Below are 14,804 nucleotides of genomic sequence, written 5' to 3'. Positions count from 1 at the left end.
CTGTTGAAATTCAAGCTCCAAATTAGTCTCAGGCTCAGGCCTGGTCTGCTTGTATTTCAGGTTAATAGGAATTGATCACAAAGGATCCTACAATTATAATTAAAAATCTCTTGTAGTTTAAGAAGACCTACAGATATGAAAATCTGAGGCAGAGCAGACTCTTCATAGGCTGTTTTATAGTAAAACTTGATTTTAACTTTTATTGAAGTATAGTTGATTTACAAGGTTAGATAATTTCTGCTGTACAACAAAGTGATGCAGTCATACATATATACACAAATCCATTCTCTTTCAGATTCTTTCACATAGATTATCACAGAATATTGGGTAGAGTTCTCTGTGCTATACAGCAGATCACTACTGGCCAGTCATTCCATATGCCTCAGTGTACATATACCAGTCACAAACCCCAGTCCATCCCTCTCACCCCCCAACCTGTTCCCCTTGGTAACATCAAGCTTGTTTTCCAAGTCTGCCAGTATGTTTCTGTTCTGCAGATAAGTTCATTTGTATCCTTTTCTCAGATTCCACAGATAAGTGATACCATATGATGTTTGTCTTTCACTGTCTAACTTCACTTAGTATGATATTTATAGTGCTTTATTTAACAAGAAATGAGATTTGATTGTTCAGATAAACAGCATTTTTTTTTTTTTTTTTTTGTCTTTTTGCTGTTTCTTGGGCCGCTCCCACGGCATATGGAGGTTCCCAGGCTAGGGGTCCAATCGGAGCTGTAGCCACCGGCCTACACGAGAGCCACAGCAACACAGGATCTGAGCCACGTCTGCAGCCTACACCACAGCTGACGGCAATGCCAGATCGTTAACCCACTGAGCAAGGGCAGGGACCGAACCCGCAATCTCATGGTTCCTAGTCGGATTCGTTAACCACTGCGCCACGACGGGAACTCCAACAGCAATTTTTTAATATGACTTTCTGATGCCAAATTGTTTTGTGCATTTTCCTATAAAAGAATAGATTATTTATTAAAAGAACTATAAAATTTGCTTAGGGCATTTTTGCAGTGAAATTCATTCATTTAATCTAACAGATGAAAAGCAAGTACTTTTTCTTTTTTTAAACTGTATTTCAGTTATCTAACTGGAGGTTTGTATTTCTTAATCCTCTTCACCTATTTCGCCTCACCGCTTTCCTTCCCTCTGGCAACCATCCATTTGTTCTCTATATCTGTGAGTCTGTTTTTGTCTTGTTTGTTTAATGCTTTTAGATTCCACATATGAGGTCATACTTTGTCTTTCTCTTTTTGACTTATTTAGCATAATACCTTTGAGATCCATCCATGTTGTCACAAATGACAGGATTTTTTTTATTGTTGAGTAATATTCCATTGCATATGTATATCACATCTTCTACTTATTCGTCTAGTGATGGACACAAGTTGAAAAAGCAGTACATTTTGAAGATATCAAGTGTGAGGACTGAGAATCAAATATAAATTATTTTTCTCTCAACCCTGAATTAGTGTAAAAGTGTCCGTTGCTAAGTAAAAAATTTGTGAAATTTTAGTAGCTAAAACACAGCATACAATTCTCAAAATTGTCTTGCTCTGTTAATGATTTGTCTTCATCTCTGATTGTGTTCCACCAATGCTGCAGGGATTTTAGAAGACCTGCTGATAGTCTAAATTGTTTAAAGTGTAATTCAGTCTAAGCTATATACATTCGATTTACATTTTGATAGCAGTCAGTTTTTACCTGAGTATTCTATCTGTGGATTAAAACTTTTTTTTTTTTTTTTTTTTTTTTGGTCTTTTTGGCATTTCTTGGGCCGCTCCCGCGGCATATGGAGGTTCCCAGGCTAGGGGTCGAATCAGAGCTGTAGCCACCGGCCTACACCAGAGCCACAGCAACGTGGGATCCGAGCCACGTCTGCAACCTACATCACAGCTCACGGCAACGCCGGATCGTTAACCCACTGAGCAAGGCCAGGGATCGAACCCGTAACCTCATGGTTTTTAGCTGGATTCGTTAACCACTGTGCCTCCACGGGAACTCCCAAAACTTTTTTTTAATAGCAGAACAAACCATGGAAAAAGAAAAAGTGTAATTTAGTTTTGTTTTCTTTTTCCTGGCTTGCCTCTCATTTTACATTTTGTTTTCCAGATTGAACATTAAAAAAAAATACCCCCAGAAGAATAAAGTAAAAGATATTGTCCTCTTGAGGAAGAGCCCATCCTTTAGGTGAGGTTTTGCCTGGGCTCACACAATTTTGGAGATCCTGTTTACAGATTCATTTAGGTTCTTATATGCTGCACAGTCTCCTAGACTTGAAGGTGTGGTGCTAGAAATGCCCATTTTATGAGGTGTCCATAAGTCCTAGATTGTCAAAGAAAGTACAAAGTTCTCTCTTTTGGCTTACGAGACAGACCAGTCAGCTCTGGTCTGATCTTTTAGCCCTTGCCATGGGCTGGCCTTAAGGAAAGATTTTAAAATATATTTTTAAAAAATTCAATACTTTCTATTTTAAAAAGATTTTCCCTTGCTGTTTTTAAAGGGTTAGTTTTGACAAAATACGTTTTTGCATTTGACTTTTTTCTTGTGTTTTTCTGAGATGAGATTTGTGCAGGCGGGTTGGGGGACTGGGTCTGCTGTTTTACAGATTTGCACATCCACTTTTAAAGATGCCCGCAATCCCTGCTGCTTTATAAATCTGTATTTATTAGAAAGTGTTCAGTTCCATCCAGGTGACCCATACATTGCTCTGAGGGGTTAGTAGGGACACTTTTTTGTTTTTTTTTAAGGAGCTTCAGGGTATCACTTCTCTTCCAAAGCCAGTATCAATCCTGGCCTAATGTGTTAATTGCAGTGGCATTTTAAATTTAAGCAAATGCTAATATTTCTTTCTTCCCTTCCACCCATAATAATGATAAAAGCTTTCCTATAATTCAAATTAAGGCTCTCTTGGGATTTTCCTTTTTATACAACTTCTCTCTGCTCTGCAGTACTGCCTCCTCCCTCCCTGCTCCCCAGATAGCTTCCCTGAGCCCAATCAACCAGCCTAGGAGTCTCTTGATAGCCACCTCTCTGAAATGATTGACAGAGCAATGCCAAGCAGAGCTGCTCTCTTTCTTTCTTCTCCTCTCCCCTTTCTTTCCATTTCGTACTCTATCAACAACCTCAATAACTAACATTTAGTAGGCACTTACCGTGAGGCTAGGGAATGAGCAAAGTGCTTTTAGTGGATTATTTTCCTTGTGATTCAGGGACATTGAGACAAAGAGAAGTTATGTAAGCTTTCCAAGGTCCCAGTATTCAAACATGTTGTGGCAGAGAGGGCATGTTACTGACCACTGAAATTATAACATCTCCTTCCCCAGTGCTGGTCAGAGGTCCATTACTTAACACCTCACCCTATCCTTTAAACACACTTAAAAACAAAGGCACCACATTTCAATAAAGTAGAAAGGTAAAACTTCTCTGAACAATAATGGTGTATTTTGTTTTAGCCACACATCGCCCATCCCTGCGTGCAGGTACAAAAAGCAGAAAATAGAAAATTCTTCACAATATTTCTGATTGGAACCTATAGCCACTTATTTTAATTTTCTATTTTAGGTGGAGTAGTTTACCACTTCTACAACCACCAAGGGGATCTATAACAGCTTCTCTGACATTTAAATAATCAAATGCTTCCTTATTCTCTGTCTTATTCTGCTCACAGACACCCAACCAAAATATACTTTCCTGCTTAAGGTGAATCTATGTATGATGTAGGTTAGCAAAGTAGAGGAGTTCCCAGCGTGGCTCAGTGGAAATGGATCTGACTAGCATCCATGAGGACACAAGTTCGATCCCTGGCCTCGCTCAGTGGGTTAAGGATCTGGCGTTGCTGCAGTGTAGGTCACAGATGCGGCTTGGATCCTGAGTTGCTGTGGCTGTGGTGTAGGCCAGTGGCTACAGCTCTGATTTGACCCATAGCCTGGGTACCTCCACATGCTGCAGGTGTGGCCCCCCAAAAAATAAAATAAAAAAATAAAGTAGAAAGTGGTGTCAATAACATGGAAACGTTGATTGAGTATAAACTACGTGCCAGGGATTGTGCTAAACCTTTTGTATTTATCTTATCTTTATGGTAAACCTACGAGGGAGGTGGTATTATTGTACCTGCAGCTCTATCAGGATGTAAAGTCAGTCAGAAAATCTGCAGTCCCTTGGCACATCTCTTTTGCGGGGGATAGGGTAGGAATGGGCATAGGCAAGAAGGATTGGCATAAACTCAAATGCAAATGGGGGTGGGTGGAAAATATGTCATCTACCCTTTTGTCTTGCTATTCTCATTGCAAACATTGCTAATCCACAGTGTCATTCCTTCCTTCAAGGGCCTGTCACCAATCTGCTAGTGATGGCACAAGGAATGGAAACATTTGTCACACTTGATTTAGCATATGATGTGTACAGAGTTGATTCCAAGAGACCCTAACACAAGGGGGTTTTGCAAACTTCAAAGGTGTGTCTGCGAGGTCCTCTTTGCCAAGGTGATTTTGGAAAGGCTCTGAAGATCTTTATCAGGATTTTTTGCAAACTTTGTGCCAAGAGAGTATGAAAGGAGAGAGATTATGATATGAAATTGTAATAGAAACAAAATCTCACCTAGGGTAGAGGGTCCTGCAAAGGGTGTTCACCTATAAAAAGGTACTTTGAGAATGTCTGAAATGGGAGTTCCCTTGTGGCACAGTGGGTTAAGGACCTGGCATTGTCATTGCATACGTACCTTTATGCAAAACACCTTTGCAGTTCAGGGAGCTGCAGGACAGAAATTGAAGAGGCAGGAACTTTGGGTCCAACTGTGACACTACGTTTTCAACTCTTATGAACAAGCTAAATCTCCCAATGCCTTAAAGGAATGATTGAAAGAAAAAGATGATTTGCAATTATTAAAACCTAACTTTTTTTTGTTTGTCTTTAGGGTCACACCTACAGCATATGGAGGTTCCCAGGCTAGGGGTCGAATCGGAGTTGTAGCCAGCGGCCTACACTAAAGCCACAGCAACTCGGGATCAGAGCCGCATCTGCAACCTATAGCACAGCTCATGGCAGTGCCAGATCTTTAACCCACTGAGAGAGGCCAGGGATCAAACCTGCAACCTCATGGTTCCTAGTCAGATTTGTTAGCCACTGTGCCACAACAAGAACTCCTCAAAACCTAACTTTATTCAGTAGATACTTTAATATGTTTAAACATACACAAAAAGGAATATTTGGAAAATGGAATCACTTGAAATCCATGTCATAATAGTTTGTGAAAATAACAGAGCTCGGAGTTCCCATTGTGGTGCAGTGGAAACGAATCTGACTAGGAACCATGAGGTTACAGGTTCGATCCCTGGCCTCTCTCAGTGGGTTAAGGATCTGGTGTTGCTGTGTTGCTGTGATCTGTGGTGTAGGTCGCAGATGTGGCTTGGATCTGGTGTTGCTGTGGCTGTGGTGTAGGCTGGAGGCTACAGCTCTGATTGTACCCCTAGCCTGGGGAACCTCCATATGCCATGGGTACGGTCCTAAAAAGCAAAAAAAAAAAAAAAAAGGAAAAGAAAATAACAGAGCACTTTGGGGAATGTTCCCCTAAAGGAACAAACATTTATTAATTATCTCTATTTCATCTTTTATTCTTGATGCCTGTGTATTTTAATAACTCTCACTTTTTTTTTTTTTTTTTTTTTTTTTTTTTTTTTTTTTTTTTTTTTTTTAAAACCTCACTCATATAAGGTAGGAGACACATTTTAAATTAGTTATACAAGTTGACTGGTTTACCTCCCTTACCAAAAGAGTGAAACACTCTTTGTTATGAATGGAGTGCAGTGCACAATTTACTCTAGAATCAGAGAAAAGAGAAAACTCAACTTTTAGTCTGTTTGTATCTGCCTTATATATTTCAGAGGATTGAGCTTATTCAGACTGATTCTGTTGCAATGCATTAGAATTTAATGCAGACACTCACAAGAACTGAGTCATTTTTCTGAATGTTTTCCTTACTTCCAGTATTTGATGAGGCACCTCAGAAGAATATAACTTTCTAGTTAGTAAATATGTTTGAGTCAGAGCATAGGAAGCATTCTATAGAATAAAAATTCACTTGATAACCTGATAACTTCTGTAAGGTGTAGAGGAATAATATACTGAAACTTTGGTTGTTGGGGGAAAAAATAAGTATTTAAGAGTAATATACTCAAGGAGTTCCCATTGTGGTGCAGCAGAAATGAATCTGACTAGTAACCATGAGGTTTCAAGTTCATTCCCTGGCCTCACTCAGTGGGTTAAGGTGAGCTGTGGTGTAGGTTGCAGATGTGGCTTGGATCCTGCATTGCTCTGGCTGTGGTGTAGGCTGGCAGCTATAGCTCTGATTTGACCCCTAGCCTGGGAACCTCCATATGCTGCCAGTACGGCCCTAAAAAGCAAAAAAAAAAGAGTAATGTACTCAAGATGGTCTGTGAATTGGTGCCCAGTTGGATGAAGGAACATCTTGTCCTTAACACATCAGCATTCTACCTTACTAATGGAATACTTATTAATTTCATTAACAGAGTATCACAGCATTTTCTTTGCCTTGAATCTTAGTTCTTAATTTTATTTGAAAATGCAATGAAAAATAGTCACACACTTCGGCTTTAGAGCATTAGTTTAGTAATTACAGAGTGTTTTTCCCATGATGACAATTATAAATGCATAAAGGTGAGACATCCTTTTCAGTTTTTTATATCAAAGCGTTTGAAAGAAGAGAGGGTGGGAAAAAGAGAAAGGAAGGACCAGGAGAGAGAGAGAAAATACCTGGGTGGTAAATCAGTTACACATTTTTTCACAGTCACACCCACAGACCAAAGTGATGTTATGGGCCTATCACTCTTGAAGTTCCGCCTAGAAGTCCCCAAGGCAATAAAAACAAAACTTCATAAAAGACCTGTGTGTCATCAACTACTGTCGATAATGTAGGAGATCTGAATGACAAGGTGAGCTGCCTTTCTCTAGGAGGATCTTGGGGATCTTTTGAAAATGGCAAGAGGAAATATGATTTTCTACCCATTCTTTTCCCAACCATAAGAATATTCTAAATGTTTTAATAGCAGCAGAGGGTGAATTATTATATATAGTATCTATTGTTACAATTAATGGGTTCAAAAAGAAAAACTGTTGCCTTTTAAAAATTAATAGAGCTTAGAACATGTTTTCAATACCAATTCTGTCTAGAAGAAGGGGTTTCGTGGTCAGACAAATTTTGGAGATATTGTACTATATTTCCTCGTTAGAAAGTCTCATGGCAGGTTTTATGAGAGGCCCTGAGTCATCTAACCATTAAAGAAATTTAGAACTGTTGAACTTCGTTTTAGTTAGCATTTTTTAGGTTTGTTTGATCATGCGTTCTTTCCTGCCCAACATCCATGAACATGATACAGATTAGAATTCCTTGAAACGCGTGTGGGAGAACTTTCCAAATATGGCAAAGGATGGTTTACTTTTCTGAGGAATAGTTCAGAGACAAACATTGTAATTTCAGTAGATTTTCCTGTGTTAGGAAAAAAATGTATATGCCTTTCATGACTGAATGGATGTTGCTGCTTGGAATGAAGCTAAATTAATATATGAAAAAAGGGGTAAATTCAAAGAAAATGGGAAATGAATAATTGTAGGGATAATACATGTATATATATAAATATAATATATAATATATATTATATAATAATAAATGTAGAGATAATTTCATGACAAAATCATGAAACTGGTAGGTGAATGTCTGAAGGTCGGGAAATACTGGTTTCATCTATAAATAGGTTGCAGCACTTTGGACATGCATATTCAGACTGGTCATTAGGAAACTTGGGGAAAGGAGGTAGTTAGTGCTCTGGTTCTGGCTTAAAATAATTTTGTGACCTTGGAGGAAAAGGCATTCTGGACTTCAGTGTCTTTATCTGTAAGTAGGGAGAGCTGGATCGGAGAATATCTATGGTGAACTTCAGCTCAACCCTGTTGGTGTGACCAGAGGGCCATTGTGGTGGTCTGATCTGCTAGCCCCTTTCATGCAAGCTAGGACTCAGGGAAGGCTCTTTGATTTCTGCATGGCTGGGGGATTATAACCTGCATTGCTAGCTTTACCAGGAAAACAGAGGCCAAATGTTGCCCTGACCACACCTCAGTGAGTGAATGTTGACCAGGCTGTCATGCTGGTGCCTTGGTTCCTGGGTGGCAGTGAAGCAGAACACTTCATTCTAGGGCTTGCCATTGTTTGAGATTTGCTTTTTTCTCAAAGTAGCTGAACCAGACTGGGGGATTTGAGCTACCTTTGTGTGAGTGGAGCACTTTGCAGTTGGAGCTCCAGGGAATTCAAAGTGACTGGCTGGAGGACTAGACTATGTGAAGACAAGGCTTATTCTTTCTTCTTTTTTTTTTTCAACCACTCTCCTCCCCTGATTTTTTATTATTTTTGAGAATTGACATCCATTTAATGTAATATTGAGTCTTCCAATCTGGTCTTGTTTTAAATTTTTAAATTTATTTTATTTTATTTTATTTTATTTGTCTTTTTGCTATTTCTTTGGGCCGCTCCCGCGGCATATGGAGATTCCCAGGCTAGGGGTCCAATCGGAGCTGTAGCCACTGGCCTACACCAGAGCCACAGCAACACGGGATCCAAGCCGCGTCTGCAACCTACACCACAGCTCACGGCAACGCCGGAGCCTTAACCCACTGAGCAAGGGCAGGGACCGAACCCGCAACCTCATGGTTCCTAGTCGGATTCGTTAACCACTGCGCCACGACGGGAACTCCTAAATTTTTTTAAAATGCGACTGTTTTTGTTAGATTTATCGCTAGGGTTTTGTTTGTTTGGATTTTGTGTTTTTGTTAATGGCTGCACTCGTGGCATGATTTTTATGTTTTAATAATTCTTTATTGTTTTGTGAATAAGATTCCGTGACATGTTACATTTTCTTTTTTTTTAATTACTCATTTCACATAATTACACTTTATTGTTCTGTCCTGTAACTTGAATGAAAATTATTTCTGTAGAAACTGTACTTTGATTCTTTGCTTAAATTTTCTATGAAGTGCATTTAGATGCTTGTGGAATTTGCTATCCAAAAAAAATGAGTAAAGGACTTCATCTCTATTTCCTTTATTTCTGTTCTGATCTTTACGATTTTTCTCCTTCTACCAACTTTGGATTTTGTCTGGTCTTCTTTGTTTAGTTGCTTTAGGTGTAAGGTTATGTTGTTTATTTGAGATTTTTATTATTTCCTGAGGTATGCTTGTATCGCTATAAACTTCCCTCTTAGAACTGTTTTTGCTGTTGATTTATAGTCTTGTGCCAATTTCTGCTGTTTCTGCTGTACAGCATAGTGACCCAGTCATACATATATATATACATTCTTTTTCTCATACTGTCTTCTATCTTGTTCTGTCCCGAGAGTTTGGATATAGTTCCCTGTGCTGTACAGTGGGACCTCATTGCTTATCCATTCTAAGTGTAATAGATTGTATCCACCGCTATTACATCTTACTGATTATTGTTAGGGGAATAAAATGTATTGGTTATGCGCACAAACTTTGTCAGGCTCTGTCACTTACTAGCTGGGTAACTTTACGCAGTTACTTAACGTATCTATTCCTTACCATTTTTTTAATATTTAAAATCAGGATGATAATACTATCCTCCCTCAGGATTAAATGAATTGATGTATTAAAAAGCATTTAGTAACAGTGCTTAGTACATAGCCCTCGAAAATTATTTGTTATTGTTACAGCTGGTGTCTAGGACAGTCTTATCTCCTCTGACATCATTCCTGTGCTAACTGAACACTAATCAACCAGTCAGATGACTAAAATTGCTATTATAGATATCATCATTAATGTACAAAGTAGGTTGTTTCTCCAGGGCAAGTTGAGCCAATATATTCCCAAGCCGTAGACCATCATAAACCATAGACATCCTGACTCCTGAAGCTATGATTAAGAAATGTCAGAAATGATGTTTAATGCCAGCCTCTTTGTTCATCCCCTTTAAAAGACTCCTAGCTCAAAGACCAAGTTGGAGTGGATCTGAGGCTTGCCTGCTACTCCCTTGCTTACACCCTGAAATAAATGCTGTAGTTTCCTTCACCGCAACCTTGTATCAGTAGATTGGCTTTGCTGGGTATTGGGCAAGTATATCTCAGTTTGGGTCAATAACGTTGTCAGGTGATTGTCTTGAAAGTTCTAGGTGTATAATTATATCACATGAAAAGAATATCAGTTTAAGCACATTCTTCCTTTCTTTTCTTTCTAGATGATTTATCTGTCTTTGTAGTGATGATTCCAGCCTTCCTTTACATACTCTATACGCCATAATGTATGATTAATTTTACATCTCTGTCTCTCTCTTTTTTTTTTTTTTTTTGTCTTTTTGTCTTTTTAGGGCCACACTCATGGCATACGGAGGTTCCCAGGCTAGGGGTCAAATTGAGCTACAGCTTCTGGCCTACGCCACAGCCACAGCAACGCAGGATCCGAGCCGCCTCTGAGACCTATACCACAGTTCATGGCAGCGCCAAATCTTTAATCCACTGAGTGAGGCCAGGGATCAAATGTGAACCTCATGGTTCCTAGTCGTATCCTTTTCCACTGCACCACGGCGGGAACTCCTCTCTCTCTCTCTCTCTCTCTTTTTTTAAACTCACCATTGTACTTGAGCATGTTTCATGTTGATAAACTTTTGGTAAACATGATTTGTTATGGATTTTATAAAAACTTCTATATTATAACATTTGTATATATTAGTATATAAAATATATGTATAGTTTAAATAATGATAATTGGACTGTATATGCACCAAACTTAAATATAATATTAAGTTGTTAAGCACCCCTTTTACCTTTCCCCAGTTGCATTGAGAATTTTGTCTCAATTATTTACTTGCTTTTCTTTTTGTTTTTGTCACCAGTATATACTTATCACCATATAGTTATCTTATGATTTAAGTAATATTTCCCCTATTATGATTATTTAGTTGGATTTATATTTTGGACATTGGGAGTAGAGCTTTTCCCATATTGATGATTAATTCCTTGGGATAGATTCTAGAAAGGAAATTACTAATCTATGTGTATGACCGTTTTAAAAAGCTTTGGACAAATATTGATTGTCAAAATACTTTTCAAAGGGTTTATATCAGTTTATATTTCCAAAAAGCAATGTATATGATAATGATCATTTCTTCTTCTTCTTTTTCTTTTTCTTTTTCTTTTTCTTTTTCTTTTTGTGACTGCACCTGCAGCATATGGAAGTTCCAAGGCAAGGGGTTGAATTAGAGCTGCAGCTGCCTGCCTACTCCATAGCCACAGCAACGCAGGATCTGAGCCATGTCTGAGACCTGCGCCACAGCTCACAGCAATGCCAGATCCTTAACCTACTGAGCAAGGCCAGGGATTGGACCCGCATCCTCATGGATACTAGTTGGATTCTTAACCCGCTGAGCCACAGTGGGAACTCCCAAGAATGCTCATTTCCATTAAATAGCCATCAATACTAAGTGTTGTTAATTTGAAAGGCAAGGATATCATGTTTAAGTATTTTAATATAATTCCTAATTAGGTTGAATTTTTAAAACGACCAATTACAATTTTTGAAAGATACTCTGTATACAGAAATGTTCACCTGTCATAAATGTTTTTTTTTTTTTTTTTAATTTTCCCACTGTACAGCAAGGGGGTCAGGTTATCCTTACCTGTATACATTACAATTACGGTTTTTCCCCCACCCTTTCTTCTGTTGCAACATGAGTATCTAGACATAGTTCTCAATGCTATTCAGCAGGATCTCCTTGTAAATCTATTCTAAGTTGTGTCATAAATGTTTAGCTTGAAGGATTTTTACAAAGAGAACACAGCTTTGTAACTAACACCTAGGTCAAAAAAACAGAACATTATCTGCAGATGAAGGCAGAACATTAACTGTCCTTGTGCTCACTTTCAGTTTGAAGACCAATATGTATATGAAATCTCTGAAGAAAGAAAATTGACGTTGCTTTGACCAATTTAGTTTTGACGCCCAACAGTAAGTTTTCAAATTATGAAGGATGGAAGATTTTGAAACATTTGTATACGTTTAACACTATCACTCTTCTCAAAGTAAAACTGGATTTACATTCCTGACCAAAAGTCTTTCTTTTGAAAAGTTCTGATGCCGTTTGGCTATCAAATCAGATAACTTTGCACATGTTTAGAGGTTTTATCAAGCCATGAAAATGTATCCTATAGATACTTAAATTCTAGTATATATAAATTGGGTTTCCCACAGTGCTTCTTTAAGCTAAGGCTCACTGTATCAGCACCTGTGTTTTCATGAACACCTAGGGTGATGCTAATGCGTGCAAATGGCCCCTGGACCACACAGTGAGGAATGTTGCTCTAGAGGATAAATGGGCCTAATTGAAGAAAGGTATTCTGAAGCAGTTACCTTCTAAGAAAATCCTTCTGCATTGCATGACCTCAGTTTTTAAAATATGCAGTCAAGTATGTTTCCTCCTTTCTAACTTTTCCTTGTATAGACCTAGACACAGGGTATTTAACATAGGGGTGGTGCAGTTTATATAACCAGAACAGGAAACATCTAGCTCAAAACACACCCCTTGATTACAACATCCTTGACACTGACCTGGTAGAATAGGTCTAGCTTTTCAAAGGATCACCCTTAGCTTATTTACCTTGGCAATCTTACGGGCCTATTATCCGTATAATTGTGGTAGCCAGGTAAAACAGTATAACTTAAAATTTTATGTGACTATACAAGTAGCCATAAAATGGAAACAAACAAACAAACAACGGATTCCGTCCCAAACAGTACTCTATTTAATCTAAGTTCATCTCTTTAGGGCTGCAGCTATGTAATTGAATCGTTTTATGAAAGACTTGGTAATTTACATTTTTAGTCAAAAGAAAGGTTCAGTATTCCTCTGTTTCCTTTCTCTAGACATCGAGGAACACTAGAGTTCATGTGTTTTTGGAGAGTCATTTTAGAAAAAACACAATGATTATTAAACAGTAAAATATTAGGTAATAACTCACAGAAATTTATTATAGGAGATACATTACTGTCTCTTTCAATCCAAGCTGGTGGTATCTCTGCCAATGTGGTATATGTAGAAATGTAAGTACTTACAAGGCATAGAAAGTAAATGGTGGAAGAGATTAATTCTGCCGTGGGCAAGAAGGGACTGGGAGGCCTCCAAGACCTATGAGGTTTAAGCAGCATTCTCAAGAATGAATAGAAATCCATTAGGAAGACCACACAGAGAGGGGCAATCTGAATACAGGGGAAAAACATGTGCAGAAGTACAATGGACAAAAAATGTAACATAGCTACAGGGATATACACATAATTTGGTATTAATGGTACACGTGACATAGCAAGACTTTTGGGTTTTATCCTGTAACTCATTATTTCTCAGAATATGGTCTACCAACCTCTCACATCCAAATCACCTGGGTACTTATTGAAACTGCAGTATCCTGGACCCTACTTTAGACTTGCAGCATGAAACTATCTGGAGGAGGGAACTCAGACATCCCTAAATCTTAAGATTAGCTGCTCTAGGCCAGGGGTGTTGGAAGGTTTTCTGCAGGAGTGGGTACCACAGTATGATTTGCATTTTAGATAAATGTAGAGCTTTGTGGAGAGTGGCGAGATGGTCAGAAAGGGAGATCAGTATGGAGGCTTTTGCGCTGGTCCAGGTAAGAGATTTTGAAGGCCTGTAGGATGAAAAAAGGGAAATTGAGAGTTTTAAAAATAACAAATGAAAAGAACATGAACACAAGAGTATAACACAGGGGGATTTTTATGTATATGTGTATAGATATGTAAAATTTATAAGGCATAAATATTTCAAGTTTTGTGGGAACACAGTGGAGTCAGAAAACAATACTAGTAGTCAGGGAAATGAGAGATGGAGAAGAGTGGGCGTGATATTTGAACTGGGACTTGAAGTATGAATAGGATTTTACCAAACAAAGAAAGGAACTTAGATGAAGCAAAGAGTATGCATAAAGCAAAGGCAGAGGGACAACCTGACATGCTTCAGAATAATAGGAAGTTGGGTTTGATTTGAATATACTTGCTTAAGGGAAGGTGGTGGTGCATGAGGCAACAAAGAGACGGTAAGGTCACCAGAGGGTGGCTGGCTGCTCACCAGCCTGTTCCCTCTTCTTTCTGAGCACAGACATTTCCTTTACATTTAAATGAAGCTGAGTGGTAGAGTCCCCCCACTTCCCATGTGGGTGGAAGTGATCTGCCTCATTCTTGGTCTAAATCTCCTACAGGCTAATATCCATCTCACTGTAGGTCTGCATGGCAACTTTAGGAGCCGCTTGTTGAGCTGGACAAAGACTGGATTCCTGAATTACCTTTTGGAGGTTAAGTGCCCAGGGATAAGGAACATCCATTTTATTTTATTTTTTTTGTTGTTGTTGCTTTTTTTTTTTTTTTTATTTTCCCACTGTACAGCAAGGGGGTCAGGTTATCCTTACATGTATACATTACAATTACAGTTTTTCCCCCACCATTTCTTCTGTTGCAACATGAGTATCTAGACATAGTTCTCAATGCTATTCAGCGGGATCTCCTTGTAAATCTATTCTAGGTTGTGTCTGATAAGCCCAAGCTCCCGATCCCTCCCACTCCCTCCCCCTCCCATCAGGCAACCACAAGTCTCTTCTCCAAGTCCATGATTTTCTTTTCTGAGGAGATGTTCATTTGTGCTGGATATTAGATTCCAGTTATAAGTGATATCATATGGTATTTGTCTTTGTCTTTCTGGCTCATTTCACT

At 38.6% G+C, this 14,804-nt stretch overlaps 1 long non-coding RNA gene across 1 annotated transcript in view; it reads left to right on the top strand.

Moving 5' to 3' along the window:
- The window catches only part of LOC106506475, a 107,252-nt gene continuing 98,787 nt past the window's right edge, over positions 6,340 to 14,804 (top strand). Inside the window, exons 1-2 of the long non-coding RNA XR_002339541.1 lie at positions 6,340 to 6,961; positions 11,955 to 12,035. This is a non-coding gene — a long non-coding RNA (uncharacterized LOC106506475). The remainder of the gene's footprint in view (positions 6,962 to 11,954; positions 12,036 to 14,804) is intronic.

The sequence above is a fragment of the Sus scrofa genome, chromosome 16, assembly GCF_000003025.6.
Source record: "Sus scrofa isolate TJ Tabasco breed Duroc chromosome 16, Sscrofa11.1, whole genome shotgun sequence".
Taxonomy (NCBI): Eukaryota; Metazoa; Chordata; class Mammalia; order Artiodactyla; family Suidae; genus Sus; species Sus scrofa.
This window is presented reverse-complemented; position numbering and strand designations above follow the sequence as displayed.